The 16,148-nt window shown below is 35.8% G+C and overlaps 1 protein-coding gene across 1 annotated transcript in view; it reads right to left on the bottom strand.

Annotated features, from left to right (window-relative positions):
- LOC106142875 (proton-coupled amino acid transporter-like protein pathetic) overlaps positions 1 to 15,631 on the bottom strand; it is a 32,508-nt gene extending 16,877 nt beyond the window's left edge. Inside the window, exon 1 of the mRNA XM_013344812.2 lies at positions 15,522 to 15,631. The gene's annotated coding sequence lies outside the window, so the exon portion shown is untranslated. The remainder of the gene's footprint in view (positions 1 to 15,521) is intronic.
- Between the last annotated feature and the right edge of the window lie 517 nt (positions 15,632 to 16,148).

Below are 16,148 nucleotides of genomic sequence, written 5' to 3'. Positions count from 1 at the left end.
ACGCGCTTATCTCAGGAACTACTGGTCCGAATTGAAAATTTCATTCAGAATAGACCATTAATCGATGAAGGCTTTAGGCTATATAACATCGTGCTGAAACTATAAGGAGCAAAGATATAATGTAAAAACGGGTATAAATATTCATCCTTGAGGGCTTCAATGATGCCCAAAATAAATATTCCACGCGGACGAATGGTTTGATTGTCTATTTTATAGGTAAAAGATTAATACTTATATATATCAGTTTTACTATAGGTTCTTAATATTCACTTATAATGTGCTAATTATTAAAGTCGAGTAGGTAATTAGAAGACGCATTTAGAGATTTTTAAAACACTTTTTTTAATAGCATTTTTCAAAAGTTATCCAAATTTACAGTTAAAAATAGAATCATTGAATGATGCCCATAATAACTATTCCACGCGGACGAAGTCGCGGGCACAGCTAGTTTACTATTTTTTTTTTAAATTTCGTTTAAAAAATCTGTATCTATATAGCTTACGTTGGTATGGCCATGCACCTAAAAATCCGCGAAAAAGACCACAAAAGTACTGCAAGACCAAAAAAAGGAAGGGGCCGCTTGCTATCGACCTGGTGGTCAAATATCCAATAGGATCTCAAGCAAACCCAGTTGCCAGAATCAAGAACTCAAGAGCGAACGTCTTGGGGCAGAAAAGTGAGAAGACGGAGAAAGAAGACAATCTGTATAGAACAATACATACATATAGTCTATATCCCTTGCGGGGTAGACAGAGCCAACAGTTGAAAAGATTGAATGGCCACGTTCAGCTGTTTGGCTTAATGATAGAATTGAGGTTGCTAGCTTGTTATGAATTATTATTTTTAAATGTACCTATTCAATGTACATACATATTATTTTAACTATTTCATTTTATGTACTGGTTATCGTTAGTATATCCTATCCTTAACAGCAAAACATCCGACCAAATTAAATGGTGTTTGAAATCAGTGAGAATTCGCGTCTTGTTTTTGCCTCCCCAACTTTGGCGCGCAAAAAATAACAAGGCTCTTATGATGATATAACGATGCTTAACAAACTCGCGGATCTTCTATTATTTGCATATAAATAGGTACTATGGCCACTTGATATAATGAGTTATTCTGATTTTATTAGTTAGACGGCTTCTGTTACACAGCGGTAATACGCTTGTCTTTTACACCGGAGGTCCCGGGTTCGAACCCCGGCCAGGGAATGATGATCTGCAACATCTGATGCTCCATGATCGTCCAACTGAACTTTAGGTAATATAGAAATGACAACATTACAAAAATCGTTCAGCCACGCGGACGAAGTCGTGGACATCAGCTATTAATTATCCTACTAATATTATAAACTAGCTTCCCCCCGCGACTCCGTCAGCGCGAAAGTCGGTCATCGCGTGGATGGTTTATTTTTCCATTTTGAGTAACTCTGACAATGACATCTTATAAATATCTATTGGACCCAATTACGGCTAGGCCTATAATAATTAAGGAGATCCCTCTATTGAGCTACTGCTGTTGAGTTCGCGTTCTGTAGTAAGTAGTCCGGTCAATTTAGACCAAAAAATAAGAATGAAGCTACATTATTTCCCATCAAGCTGAAAATGAGTATAATTGTTTAAAACACAATCAAAAACAAATCAAAATAAGGAAAACAAAATACCCAAGGTCAAAGGTAAAAAAATGGGGTATTCACGATTTTCTTCAAAACGGTAAGTTTTATTGGAAAATAACCTCAGACATAGATTGTAGATCATAAAGTTATCTATAAAAAGGAATCAATATTTTTTTTCAACAAAGCTACCGTTTCTGAGATATAACGATGCAAAAAGTTGCAAGCGTCATAATATGCATAAGCACGTCTCGTATATACTCTGTGTAGCAGTGATATAAGTAAAAATATTGTTCTGTCGGTAATTTTAACTTGAATTTAAAATATAAAATATACATAAGTATAATAAAACCCAGTCCCTTCATTTATACTGTAGTGAAACCTTGAGACAACATCTGTCTCTCTGTTTAATTGTGTACGTGGCTAGGGTCGTAGTATACCTGCTTTATCTCGGAATGCTCAACACATGAAATACCGTTAGTCTTTAATAATAGTTGTACTTGCGGGGATACCGTTGACGGCTATGGACACCACGGCCTCTCATGCCGGATGCCTCTCATGGATTGCCGGCCGTTTAGGGCGCCATGCCGCCCTAAATAATATAATCCTCCGTGCTCTTGCCACCATCCATGTTCCAGTCCTTCTAGAACCAAACGGTCTGGCTCGGGATGATGGCAAGAGACCGGATGGTATGACTTTGGTACCCTGGAGATTGGGGCGGCCTTTGGTGTGGAAAGCTACTTGTGTCGACACACTTGCGCCGTCTCATCTTCAGGTTACTAAATCTAAGGCCGGTTCTGCTTCAAATGAGGCAAAAAACCTCAAAAGGCGCAAATATGTAGGTATCGGTAATACCTATACTTTTGAACATTTTGGGGTAGAATCTCTGGGATCGGGGGGCCATCTGCCCATCACCTTTTCTGACAATTGTCGAAGAAGCTGATTGAGGTATCTCTTGACTGGAGGGCTGGAAATTATCTGGCTCAGAGAATCAGCATTGCCATTCAAATTGGCAATTCTGCCAGCCTGGTGGGCACACTCCCGCATGTTGATACTATGCAGGGACTGTACAATTTATTAATTAAATTTTAGTTTGTAGTCATCTTTTTTCTTTTTTAGATCAAATTAAAACTAAAACTACTTATAAAAATAAGTAGTTTTAGTTTTAATTTGATTTAATTGTAATTTCTATTATTGTCCTAAGATGATTTTGCTTCACTTAGGGTTATTCTAATTTTTTTAAATAATAAATGCGAAGGTTTGTCTTGAGTGCCACTGCGTAGTGAAAACACGTGTTTATTCTAACCTATTTCAGACTTTTTCAAGTTTAATAATTAAATGTAAAAAAACGCGCTAATAATACACTACCTCAGAGGTGGCGTGGAAATTTGTGCATATTATGACGCTTGCAACTTTTTGCATCGTTATATCTCAGAAACGGTAGCTTTATCGAAAAAAAATATTGATACCTTTTTTATAGATAACTTTATGATCTACAATTTATGTCTGAGGTAATTTTCCGATTTGAAAAACTTACCGTTTTGAAGAAAATCGCGAAACACCCATTTTTTACCTTTGACCTTGGGTATTTTTTTTCCTTAAACCAGAATTTTGCAATAATGCTTTTGATTGTGTTTTAAACAATTATACTCATTTTCAGCTTGATTGGAATTAATGTAGCTTCGAATGTCTAGATTGACCGGACTAAAGTTTTTTCATAGTAATTGCAAAGCAAACGGTTCAAGCTAAATCCGACTTTCGGCGCTATAAGTTACGGCGCTGAATCCACTGCGGGTAACGTAACGTGTGTTCGCGGTTCTACAGAACAACGTCTATGGATAAACTGAAAAATTAAGATTTTTTTTCTTCGTATTTTTTCAGGATAAAAAGTATCCTATTTTATGCCCAGGATAATAAGGTATAATTATACCAAGTTTCATCAAAATCGAACCGTTAGTTTTCACGTGATGCCTGAACATACAGACAGACAGACAAAAATTTTTTTAATCACATATTTGGGTTTGGTATCGATCCAGTAACACCCCCTGCTATTTATTTTTTCAATATTTTCAATGTACAGAATTGACCTTTCTACAGATTTATTATATGTATAGATGCGAAAGTTTGTATGTCAGTATGGATGTTTGTTACTCTTTCACGCAAAAACTACTGAACCGATTACGATGAAATTTGGTATGTAGGTAGCTGAAGACCCAGTATAACATATAGGCTACTTTTTATCCCGAAGTTCCCGCGGGATTGATAAGGTTTCCATGCGGATGAAGTCGCGGGCGGCCTTAAGTATAAAATATTTCCAAGCAATGCATTTATATATATGATAATATGATGTAGTAATATTTTGTCTTCACTACCTCATATTTCTTTGTGGTCGTGAACAATTTATGTGATAAATACTACCGTTTATTAATTGTTTTGCGGTATGTCTGTTGCGTTATATTACGTGGTATAAATATTTACGATTTAATATATATATATTTTACTACCATTTTCTCACGGGTTCGTTCGCGTGTAATATATATATATATATTAGATTATATCTTGAGAGAAGTATTTTTTTTTGATGGTAACATAATAATTAGGTAATACTGTTCCGATTTCTGTGCTTATTTCTAACTAGCGACCCGCCCCGGCTTCGCACGGATAGGATTAATATAGTAAAATGTAAATATATATTAGATTATATCTTGACAGAAGTATATTTTTTGTTGGTAACATAATAATTAAGTAATACTGTTCCGATTTCTGTGCCTATTTCTAACTAGCGACCCGCCCCGGCTTCGCACGGAAAGGATTAATATAATAAAATGTAAATCCGTCCATAACTTTTTGAGATTAGCGCATGCAAACGCACACAGAGAAAAAAGGGGGACTTTATTATATGTAGTGATATGTATATGTATATAATTTTGTACGATAATGTAACAGGTGTGAATGAAGCTAGATTAGCTCATGATTGTAAAAAAGTTGTAATATACTATAAAGTACTTAGGGATCGTAGCAAGTGGAAGATGTGGTCTCTGCCTACCCGTCCGGGAAAGAGGAGTGACTAATTTATGTAAAATAGGTAAGGTGATGCATACATACATACATATGGTCATGTCTATATCCCTTGCGGGGTAGACAGAGCCAACAGTCTTGAAAAGACTGAATGGCCACGTTCAGCTATTTGGGTTTAAGATAGTTACCGAGTTACCGTGTGACAAACATATTCATTTTTGTTACTTTAAGTTTAAATGTTTGGCTTTAGTCCACGAAAACCTGTTTAATTAACGAAATTATAACTTTATCTTTCGTGTATATACCTTGCGGGGTAGACAGAGTCAACGGCCACGTTCAGCTATATGGCTTCGTAATGGAATTGAGATTCAAGTAGTTAAAGAGATACATAATTAATAAAATAAATAAGCCCGTTTTAAAGTTGGTAAAATGAGATAATTCCAATGCAACTAAATGCGCATGGCTCAATGCTGAACAAAAGGTGCGGTTGCAACATACGAAGGTTAAGTATTTAGCACACCCTGTGATAGGTTCAATAGTTCACTACTTCCATAGTTCAATACTTCAAAAGTTCACTATTTCAATAGTTTACTACTTCTATAGTTCACTATCATCATTGTAATTTTGACTTTAATCATTTTGTTCTATTATATAGTACCGTTATGTTACCCGCACTTCGGAATAAAACCGTTTTACATCTTTTCCGTGGATGTCGTTAAAGGCGACTAAGGGATAAGCTTATAAACTTAAGATTCCTATTATAGGTCGTGGGCTAGCAACCTGTCACTATTTGATCTGATGATATTATCATTGAGTGAGAATTGAATCTTTTTTCTTTGACATTTGAATCTTTCCAAGACTGTGGGCTTTGTGTACCCCACAAGGGATATAGACGTGACTATGCCGGGGAGGGCAGCTTGTAGTTCATGAAGGTTTTCTTTAAGATACTTCATAAATCCCTCCTTATCTTACTTAATAACTAGGTAAGTAAGATGTAGGTATGTAAATTTTCAGTAAAGGTATGAAAACAAAAGTCTTATTAAAAATTATTGATTGAGCATAGATAATATGTCAGTCACCTTACCCTTTTGCGAAATTAAAGTTGCCATTATGAAAAAATATAATCTTTTTAAAATAAACACAAATGATGAAAACAAAGCAAAGTACACCCGACAACTCTCTGTTTTGCTCTGTAAAGAATATAATTCATATTGTGTACGATTTTAACGGTATACAAACAACATTATGTTTCGGTTTTTGAATGTCAATGACTTCATAAAATCATCGATGAATCATTGCGGCGAGACTAGTTATAACAAAAATGTTCGATAGATGGTTTTTTATGATGCTGATGACGGATTTTTGTAACTTATTCAGTCATAGTTTTGAGTCTATTGGTTCGTAAATGTAATTTCTGGTGACGATTACTTAAGAAACATACATGTCATCACGCCTCATGAATGTAGCCTCATGAAATGAAATCCATATAATCGCGTCTGTATCCCTTGCGGGGTAGACAGAGCCAGCAGTCTTGAAAGCCTGACAGGCCACGTTCAACTGTTTGGCCTAATGATAGAATCGCCTATAAGAAAAATCCCAAATTTATAAGCCTATCCCTTAATTGCCTTTTACGAAATCTATGGGAAAGTGATGATATAGTCTTATTCTTTTTATATTGGTGCCGGGAACATTTATTATTTAAACTTGTGCCGTGTGGTATCCGGCGCCTTAGAATAGAATGGGCTAGCAACCTCATACTATTTAACACTAGAAGGGCCATGGCCGTCAATTTGACGGCAAAATAATTTTGATGGCTAATAACTTTTTGTCTGTATTTCAGTTTGTATTCATATTTAATGACTTTTCATAACTTATGATTGTATAAGTTTTAACTTAATAAAAATAAATAAATAATGATTGATATGCGGGGTATGCTTACTCATACCTAATAAGACCGGACGCCGTCAATTTGACGGCACTTGAATACTTTGAAGTGTTATAAACAAAAGTTTTGTTTCTACCTTCTTATCTTACCTATATATTTATATGTTGTGTTTATTGACATGACTTACAGTTTCAACTGATTATTTGAAGAGAATTGTCGTGTGTTTATTTTATAATGAGTTCCAATCGGCGTTCCAAACAGCTCTCGAGTTTAGAAATAGAACGAGAGTTATCGCAACTTTGTAATATTGAAGAAGATGACTCAGGTGATGAAAGTGGCAATGAATTATCAGTAACGCATTGTGATAACGAAGATGAAGACTTTCAGCTAGACCAAGAAAGTTCTACATCTGAGGATTCAGAAGCCGACATTCCAACTGAAAGTCATTTCGACAGTGAAACGCAGGACAGTAATTTACACAGCGAACGTGGTATACGTAGAAGTCGTGGCAGAAGACCTGGATCCAGCGGAAGAGCAGTGCATTCGGGAAGTATAACACGTGGTGGGAGGCAAGTCAGAACGTCATCATTACCCGAAATAGGTATGAGACAAGTGGCTAGTGATGGCACTGAATGGACGTGTATTCCTAGTTTTAGTGGTGGAACGACGGGCCGTCGAAGTCGGCAAAATGTACTGAGAGAAAACCCAGGTCCCACTCCATATGCAAAGCGGTATGTAGAATCCAAAAAAGTTATTACTTCTTGGCGTCTTTTTATTCAAGAATTTATATTACGACGCATAAAGTTGTGCACTGAAACTGAAGCACGTATCAAATGTCAAGATGAATCGTGGGAAATTTCTTTAGATGAATTAGATGCTTTCATTGGACTGATTTATGCACGTGGAGCTTACAACATGAGCCATTTAGACCTAGACATTTTATGGTCCTTAGAATGGGGTCCGCCAGTTTTCAAAAATACTATGAGTAAAAATAGATTCAAAGAAATAATAAAATATTTACGATTTGATTTGAGAAGCACGCGTAATACACGTTTATCTACTGACAAATTTGCAATGATTTCTGATATATGGAATAATTTTATAGAAAATTGCCAAATGTGTTACATTCCTGGTGAAAATATGACTGTTGATGAGCAGTTATTTCCATCGAAAACACGTTGCCCTTTTTTGCAATATATTGCGAACAAGCCTGATAAATTTGGAATAAAGTTTTGGTTATTAGTGGATGTTGAGAGCAAATATCTGTGTGGGGGTTTTCCTTATTTAGGAAAAGATAGTGAGCGCCTAAGTAATATGTCGTTACCAGAACATGTTGTTATGAAATTGTTACAACCTTACCTCAAAAAAGGTCGGAACGTTACAACGGATAATTTTTTCACATCTCTAAAATTGGCAGAAAAGCTTAGATCTGAAAGTACAAGTATTGTTGGAACAATGAGACGGGCAAGACGAGAAGTACCAGCGAATTGTAGAAACATTCGTACAAAGAGATATGAAACCTTTATACTGAAATCGGCAACAAACACAACCCTAACAATTTATCAAGGTAAACCTGGGAAAAATGTCATTGTATTGAGTACATTACACGAAAATATTCATATTGATGCTGAGTCAAAAAAAAAACTACCGGAGACTATACAATTTTATAACGAAACTAAGGTAGGCGTGGATATAATTGACCAAATGGCACGAAAATATACTGTAAGAGCTGGAACACGAAGATGGCCAGTCCACGTCTTCTATAATATTCTAGATTTGGCCGCCATAAATTCATGGATTATTTATCGCCAAGTTACAGGTGAAAACATTTCTCGTCATAATTATATTCTACAACTTGTAAGTGAACTTCGCGCAGAGTACGTGAATAAAAAACAAAGTGCATCAGCTTTTCAACGTTTGGATAACATAACTATTGAAGAAGAACAGCCTTCTACATCACAAAAAAGACGACAATGTCAAATTAATTCAAAATGTAAAAAGAACCGCACTTGTGACGTATGTACTATTTGCCAGAAAGCTGTTTGTGGTCAATGTGTAAAAAAAGTATTTAAAAAAATTATTTGTAATAAATGTTTTATGTAACTAATCAAAGTATTTAATTAAAAGCATTAATTAAAATTCGTAATTTTGTTTTTATGACACACATAGGTACATATTTCAATCATATTTTCTCCGTAATTATCATATACCGTCAATTTGACGGTCGCGGTCTTTGAAGGTATGCAATTTCCCCGACCCTTCTAGTGTTAAATCTCAATTCCATCATTTAGCCGTACAGCTGAACGTGGCCTTTCAGTGTTTACAAGGCTTTGTCTACCTCGCAATGGATATAGGGGTGACTATATGTATGTACCTAGATATATTTTTACGAAGTGAGTTTAAAATCTCCGCAGTTCCGGCTGCAATGCCTTGCTATTCACAATTTAGAAGAACCTTGAAAAGGGAAAGTTAGTTTCGTGACACGGGCCCTGTGGACGAATTGTTCGCGTACCTATATATTGTGGACAGTCAACGGCATGACAAGTTACTCGACATGGAACTCTATAACGCTGTAATAAAGGCGAATTTCCCGTGAATTTGGGTAGATGTTGGCTGTACGTTCGAAGTTACATACTGCGTTCTTCATCAATGTCTCTGGAACTACTGGTTCGAATTGAAAATTTATTTTTGTGTTGAATAGACCATTTATCGAGGAAGGCTTTAGGCTATAAAACATCACGCTGCAACTATTAGGAGCGAAGAAATAATGGAAAATGTGAAAAAGGGGGAAAATTTATTCATCCTTGAGGGCTTCAATGATGCCCAAAATAACTATTCCACGCGGACGAAGTTGCGGGCACAGCTAGTAGACTTATAAACTTGGGCTTCCTCTTTTATGCGATTGGCTAGCAACCTGTCACTATTTGAATCTCAATTATATCATTAAGCCAAATAGCTGAACGTGGCCATTCAGTCTTTTCAAGACTATTGGCTTTATCTACCCCGCAAGGGATATAGACGTGACCATATGTATGTATGTATGTTTTACAATAAAAAAGGAATAAGGTTTACGATGCGAACAAAATTCTCAGCGTGACGTCACGCTTAAGCAACGTTTCTCAAGAGGTGTTTTGGACTCGCCCAAATAATGTGTTTTATGCATCGTTGTATCTCAGGCAGTTTATTGTTTATTGACGCGATTATTTCACCAACACCAACAACAGTGTAGTTTGTTCCGACGCTTCTTCTACACATGCGCTTTGGAAGCGGTAGTATTCATAATTAGATTTAAGTGACTTCAATAATTGACACCTTGTATCCGATTTTGAAAATTAATCTATTCAACGTTTTAGTCTTTGTTGAACTAAATTAATAAAATACTCAAACGAAAATTTGTCGTAATATGGCTAATGAAGGTTTTCTCACTACGTTTTCCCATACAACAGCATAGTTACTATGTATTGATTTAGAATCCTTCTGAGATAGGTTGACTAATACAGATATGATCTAACTGATGCATACTGTGGAAAAATATAAGCTGTCTTCGCATTGAGGGTTTATGTAGACGATGTTATACTTCCCGGTGCATTTTATTGGAAACAAGATTTTTATAGAAACATTATCAATATGCCGTGTGGTTTTTCGCACTTTGGAATAGGATTACTTTACCTCTTTTCCGTAACAGAAGACTAAGGGAATTAAAGGTGGATTTATATCCCCACGCAAGCCTCCCAAAAATCCAGGGTGTATACTATAGACCCATGAAATCTTAGAGGAGAAACATACATAAAAACTACAATAAATAAACAATGTACATTGATTATATTCTTAAATATATTAAATGTATTGATTTTAAATGTGCGTCAGTCTCTCACGTCAAAACCACTGAACCGATTCTAATGAATTTTGGAAACATACATAAAATGACGAGTACGGAAAAGGCCGTAGGGTACTTTTCAAGCCAGCGAAGCCGCTAGCGAAATCATGTATGTGTACCTACATATATAGCTCTTACATACATATGGTCACGTCTATATATCCCTTGCGGGGTAGACAGAGCCAACAGTCTTGAAAGACTAAATGGCCACGTTCAGCTATTTTTGGCTTAATGATAGAATCGAGATTTAAATAGTGATAGGTTGCTAGCCCATCGCCTACAAAAAGAATCCCAAGTTTGTAAGCCCATCCCTTAGTCGCCTTTTACGACATCCATGGGAAAGGGATGGAGTGATCCTATTCTTTTTTGTAATGGTGCCGGGAACCACACGGCACTCAATATATAGCTCTCGCTGGTCACTATTACATTTTACAGCCACCCCGTGGCCTTGCTTAAAAATTAATTCACGTGTTTCGAGAATCTTGAAAATGTCATCAATAAAAACGACCGGTTTCATCTGAGAAGGCCAATTTGCGATCAACATTGCGAAGTCATTATATCGACTCCAATCCGAGATCCGGTTGCGGAACCGTGTTGCAAACGGGTGCACCGCAATTTTGTTGTTCAACCGCTTTAGTTTGGTAGGTACCTATATTCAGTAACGTAATTAAATTTATTAATGTCTAGCCTTTTGCTAAACAAACTAAACAGCTGAACGTTGACAGTATTGCAAGAATGCTGGCTCTGTCTACCCTGCAAGGGATATAAACGTACATACATACATATAATCACGTCTATATCCCATGCGGGATAGACAGAGCCAACAGTCTTGAAAAGACTGATAGGCCACGTTCAGCTATTTGGCTTTAAGATAGAATTGAGATTCAAATAGTGACAGGTTGCTAGCCCATCGCCTAAAAAAGAATCACAAGTTTGTAAGCCTATCCCTTAGTCGCCTTTTACGACATCCACGGGAAAGAGATGGAGTGCTCCTATTCCTTTTTGTATTGGTGCCGGGAAGCACACGACACGGCGGATATAAACGTAATTATAAGAATGAATGAACTAGCTTTAGCCCGCAACTTAGGTCGGCATTCTCTATGACACACATATAATCATGCATCAATTTAATCAATCATCCAAAAGCCGTCGAGCCAACGGTCTTGAAAAGACTGATACGCCATGTTCAGCTGTATATGGCTTAATGATGTAATTGAGACTTAAATAAAGACAGGTTGCTAGTTCATAGCCTACAAGAGGAATCCCAAGTATATATTTATTTACTTTCTTACATCTACCATCACAGACTTAAGGCCTATCCCTTAGTCAAAACATAAGAGTGAACGCAAGATTTTCAAATATTCAGAAAAAAAATTTTTATACTTTAATCCAAACTATATGTTAATTAATTATGTTGATTACAACAGCGGATCTAGACGAAATAAGACCTCAATTTCACAGACGAACAGACAATTTGTTTTATTGCAGTTTTATATGATGTAGGTATACTTATAGAATGAAGCAATAGGTTTGCGGTCCATACTTTCTACAATGCGGAGATCGCATCATTATAGTTTTGTGGTTTTGTTTTATACTAGCTTATATCCGCAGCTTCGCCCGCGTGAAAAAAGTGACGAAATTAGCACTTTCTGGAAAAAAGCAACGAATTTAGCGCCAACTACGAAAGAAAACAGTTTCTTGTATATCCCACCGAAATTTTAGATTTACCAGGATGAAAGGTATGCTTTTTTCAGACTCTCAATTTTAATATACGTGAGATATTTCAAAAAGATTAATTCCGAAGTGGTAACAAACAAATAAATAAGCTTACTTTCGAGTTAATATCTAATATTAGTTTGGATGTGATATGTGAAAAGGTATGTTCAAATTTGTAAACGGTTCCGTTTCTGACAGACTAACATACAACGCACAGCCCTGGATTTGAAGATTTGAAATTTGGCATGTAGTTTCGGTAGGATAAGGATCTACATGGCAAATTTGAAATAAAACTGTGTGCCCGATTCCCGCGTGAACTGGAGTTAATGCAATTTTGACAATGAATTAGTGAAAAATACCGTCCGCCTTACGGGAACGGAAAACATCATGAGGAAACCAGGACACTCAGGCAACTGGATTTGTAGCCATGTACCCGCTTCGAAATCAAATCGTGATAACCGAAAAACCGTTTTTGTACTCTTTCAGTGCAAGTAGATTAAGAGTTATGACCATTTCAACTTGCTACAGCACACACGTGTTAGTTTTAAGGATTTGTTATTATTATATTTGTCATATTTGTTGCATTGTCGAATAAACATTTTATCTATCTATCTATTCATGATCCAATGTGGGGTAGGCTGCCTTGCAACGGTTGCGGAGGCTCAACAGGAATCGCTTTGTGAAAAAATCTGCATTCCAGAATTATAGTGATCATTGTCTAAGGAGTATCCTTTTATTTTATTTTTTTTACTATCTATGTTTCTCCTCTTAGATTTCACGGGTTTATACACCCCGGATTTTTGAGAGACTTGCATGGGGTGGGGATATAAATCCAACACGTAGAGGTCCTTTGGAGAAGTTGATGTTATGTTGTTCTCCTGCCAAAACCCGTTCCTGGGCATATCAATAGACGATATGTCCATTACTATTTATTATTAAGGTTGATAAAGCAGATATAAAAGGAGAGTGTGGAGGGAAAGGTCGGAGTGGAAAGGCCTAGAGGAACGTATCTTGATCAAATTAAGGACGTCCTGGCAAAGGGTCAGGTCAAGAGTACCCGATACCGCCGAGCCTGCATGAAGAGAGATATGAATGTGAATGAAGCGAAGGAAGTATGAAGAGATCGTGGAAAGTGGAAAGATAAAGTCTCTGCCTACCCCTCCGGGAAAGAAGCGAGGTTTTATGTTTGTATGTGACGTACCTTTATTTTACGTAGGACGTTGTTCCATTGCCCTAAGATAATATATAATAAGATGCTTAGTATTGAAAGTAATGTTCGTAATTTAAATTTTTTTGGTAGGTTGGATAAAAATAAGAAAAACTGATGAGAGTTTCGGTTGTGTAGAAAAAAAAACATACAAAATATTTAGTAGCAAAATTCTGTCTGCAAGAAATTAAAGTTAGACTTTACGGCAAATCTTTTCCCAAGTAGCAATGAATAAACAATGAGTTCTATCAACATAGTTTTTTAAAAGGAATTGTTTTTTCCAAGAATAATTTTTCACTTTTTTACACGAAGAATAATTAATTTATTAGATATATTCGAACAGAAAAAGTTATTAGCAATTATTATATAAGCAGAATAATTATACAAATACTTTACAAATTCTCTTCAGTTTTGTATTCTGTTGTATAATGTATGTACTCGTAACATTAAAAAAAAATTGACACTGTCACACAGACAGTTCTCAGGTAGAAGATGGAATAGACAAAATTTTAGTTATGATTTAGAAAACGTACATACTTTCTTTTTTTTGTGAAGTTAAATGATAATATATTTGTAGGTGAATCTTATACGAGGAAGTGAGAGGAACGATGAAGCCTCTGCCTATCTCTCGTGGAAAGACACGTAATTTTAACTATTATATATCTATACTAATATTATAAAGCTGAAGAGTTTGTTTGTTTGAACGCGCTAATCTCAGGAACTACTGGTTCGAATTGAAAAAAAATTTTTGTGTTTAATAGAGCATTTATCGAGGAAGGTTTTAGGCTATTTAACATAACGCTGCAACAATTAGGCGCGAAGAAATATTGGAAATTATTCATCCTTGAGGGCTTCAATGATGCCCAGAAAAACTATTCCACGCGGACTAAGTCGCGGACACAGCTAGTAATATATCTTCCAAGTAACAATTTTTTAATTATTTTTATACAGCCTTTTTAGGCGCGCAATAAGTAATGTAATATGTATTCAAACAGTGTAATATTATAGTATTGTTCTTATTTTGTGTTGTGGCAGTTTTGTGTTAAGACGATGTGTTTGAAACTGGATAGTTTTGTGCCTATTAGATCGAGTTTCTTTTGACATCAAAAACTTGTCTCGAGAGAATGTTTTGCTTTGTATTACGTATCTGATAGTTTGTCTGTTTTAGTTTTTGCACTTTTTAAGGCTTTGTTATTTGAATGAAGTTTTCAATGAACGAAGTCTATTTACTAGCTTAGTTTTTAGAACGAAAGATCTTCAGGAGTATCACAGGATATGTTTCTCCTAAAGATCTTTGTGTGCCAAATTTCGTCAAATACCGTCGAGTAGGACGGTTTAGTATGGGGATACATGTTTTTTGATATAAACATACATATAATTACATCTATACAGTGGGGTAGACAGAGCCAACAGTATTAAAAAGACTGATAGGCCACGTTCAGCTATTTGGTTTAATGATAGAATTGAGATTCAAATAGTGACAAGTTGCTAGTCTGTCGCCTAAAAGAAAAATCCCAAGTTTATAAGCCTATCCCTTAGTTGCCTTTTACGACATCCGTGGGAAAGAGATGGGGTAGTCCTATTCTTTTTACTATTGTTGCCGGGAACCACATGGCACTTTTTTAAAACAATTTCCAGGAACAAAGTGATAAGGTTGTACGTATCCTCTGTTTAAATAATTTGTTTTAATAAAACAAATGAAATCTTAGGTCAACAGACGTAGAGAAGAAGTAGTGAAAGAAGAAGGTATGTTATGATCGTGTCTAGTGGAAAGACATATAGGCCCTGTCTACCTGATAAATGGCCTATTTTTGCGATTGTACACAAGTTCTGACAATTAAAGTAACATATAATGAAACCCCGACCAGTTTTTGGAATCGAAAAAAGTTCGCGTTCAAAATACAATCTCTCATTATAATACTTAATAGTTTTTGTGACACAAAAAGTTTTAAGTATACCTATGTATGTGTTTTTCACATTTGCTCAATCAAATGTGCGATTGTGCTGCGATTTCTGAACTGTGGTCGAAATATTTGATCCAGAAATACCAATTAAAAATTGATTTATGATTTACATTTTTTTATCAGGATGCACATGACAATAATTATATTAAGATATCACCCAAAAAAAAATATAAAAAAAAAATAAATCACCGTTGACACCGAGAAATGTTCGTTCTTTAAATGAAAAAAGAAAAACTTACAAAAACAATAAATCAGCAATCCATATACTTCACACACACATCACTGTCACTGCGTGCACGCACCTTCTTAATAACTTTCTGAATGTACGTGCAATTGTTGTGTCGGATTGCGCACTACTGCCGCGCGAATCTGCGCGCACGCAGCTTTGGCGTTTGGCGGTAAACCAGTTTGCGAGACCACGTGTGTAAGATTCCGATTAATGTGTGACACAACAGTTGAAGTCTTGTTTATGTCTCTGTCTTTCCTTCTCTTTTCAAAAAATACTAAACTGAATTCCCAAGAGTCGCCTTTTAGGGACAATTTTCATAAAGGAAGCTAGTTTCTTGAGTAGGTATTTTAGCAAATTATTTGTATGATATATATAATCACGTCTATTTCCTCTGTCTGGAAAAGACTGAAGGGCCACGCTTAGCTATTTGGCTTGATCATAACATGGATATTCATTGAATAATACTACTAATTGATAATAATTTATTTAGATTCGATTGTATTTTAACGATGTTTTGATCGGATATAACTAATTATTTCATTGTTTTAAACAAGTTAGTGGCCAAATAGGTCAGAGTTCGGATTTCGGAAGGGTTAATTCTATATATAGAATGAGGATATTTAGTGGTTGATACCGT

Source organism: Amyelois transitella, chromosome 6 (assembly GCF_032362555.1).
Source record: "Amyelois transitella isolate CPQ chromosome 6, ilAmyTran1.1, whole genome shotgun sequence".
NCBI classification, from domain to species: domain Eukaryota; kingdom Metazoa; phylum Arthropoda; class Insecta; order Lepidoptera; family Pyralidae; genus Amyelois; species Amyelois transitella.
This window is presented reverse-complemented; position numbering and strand designations above follow the sequence as displayed.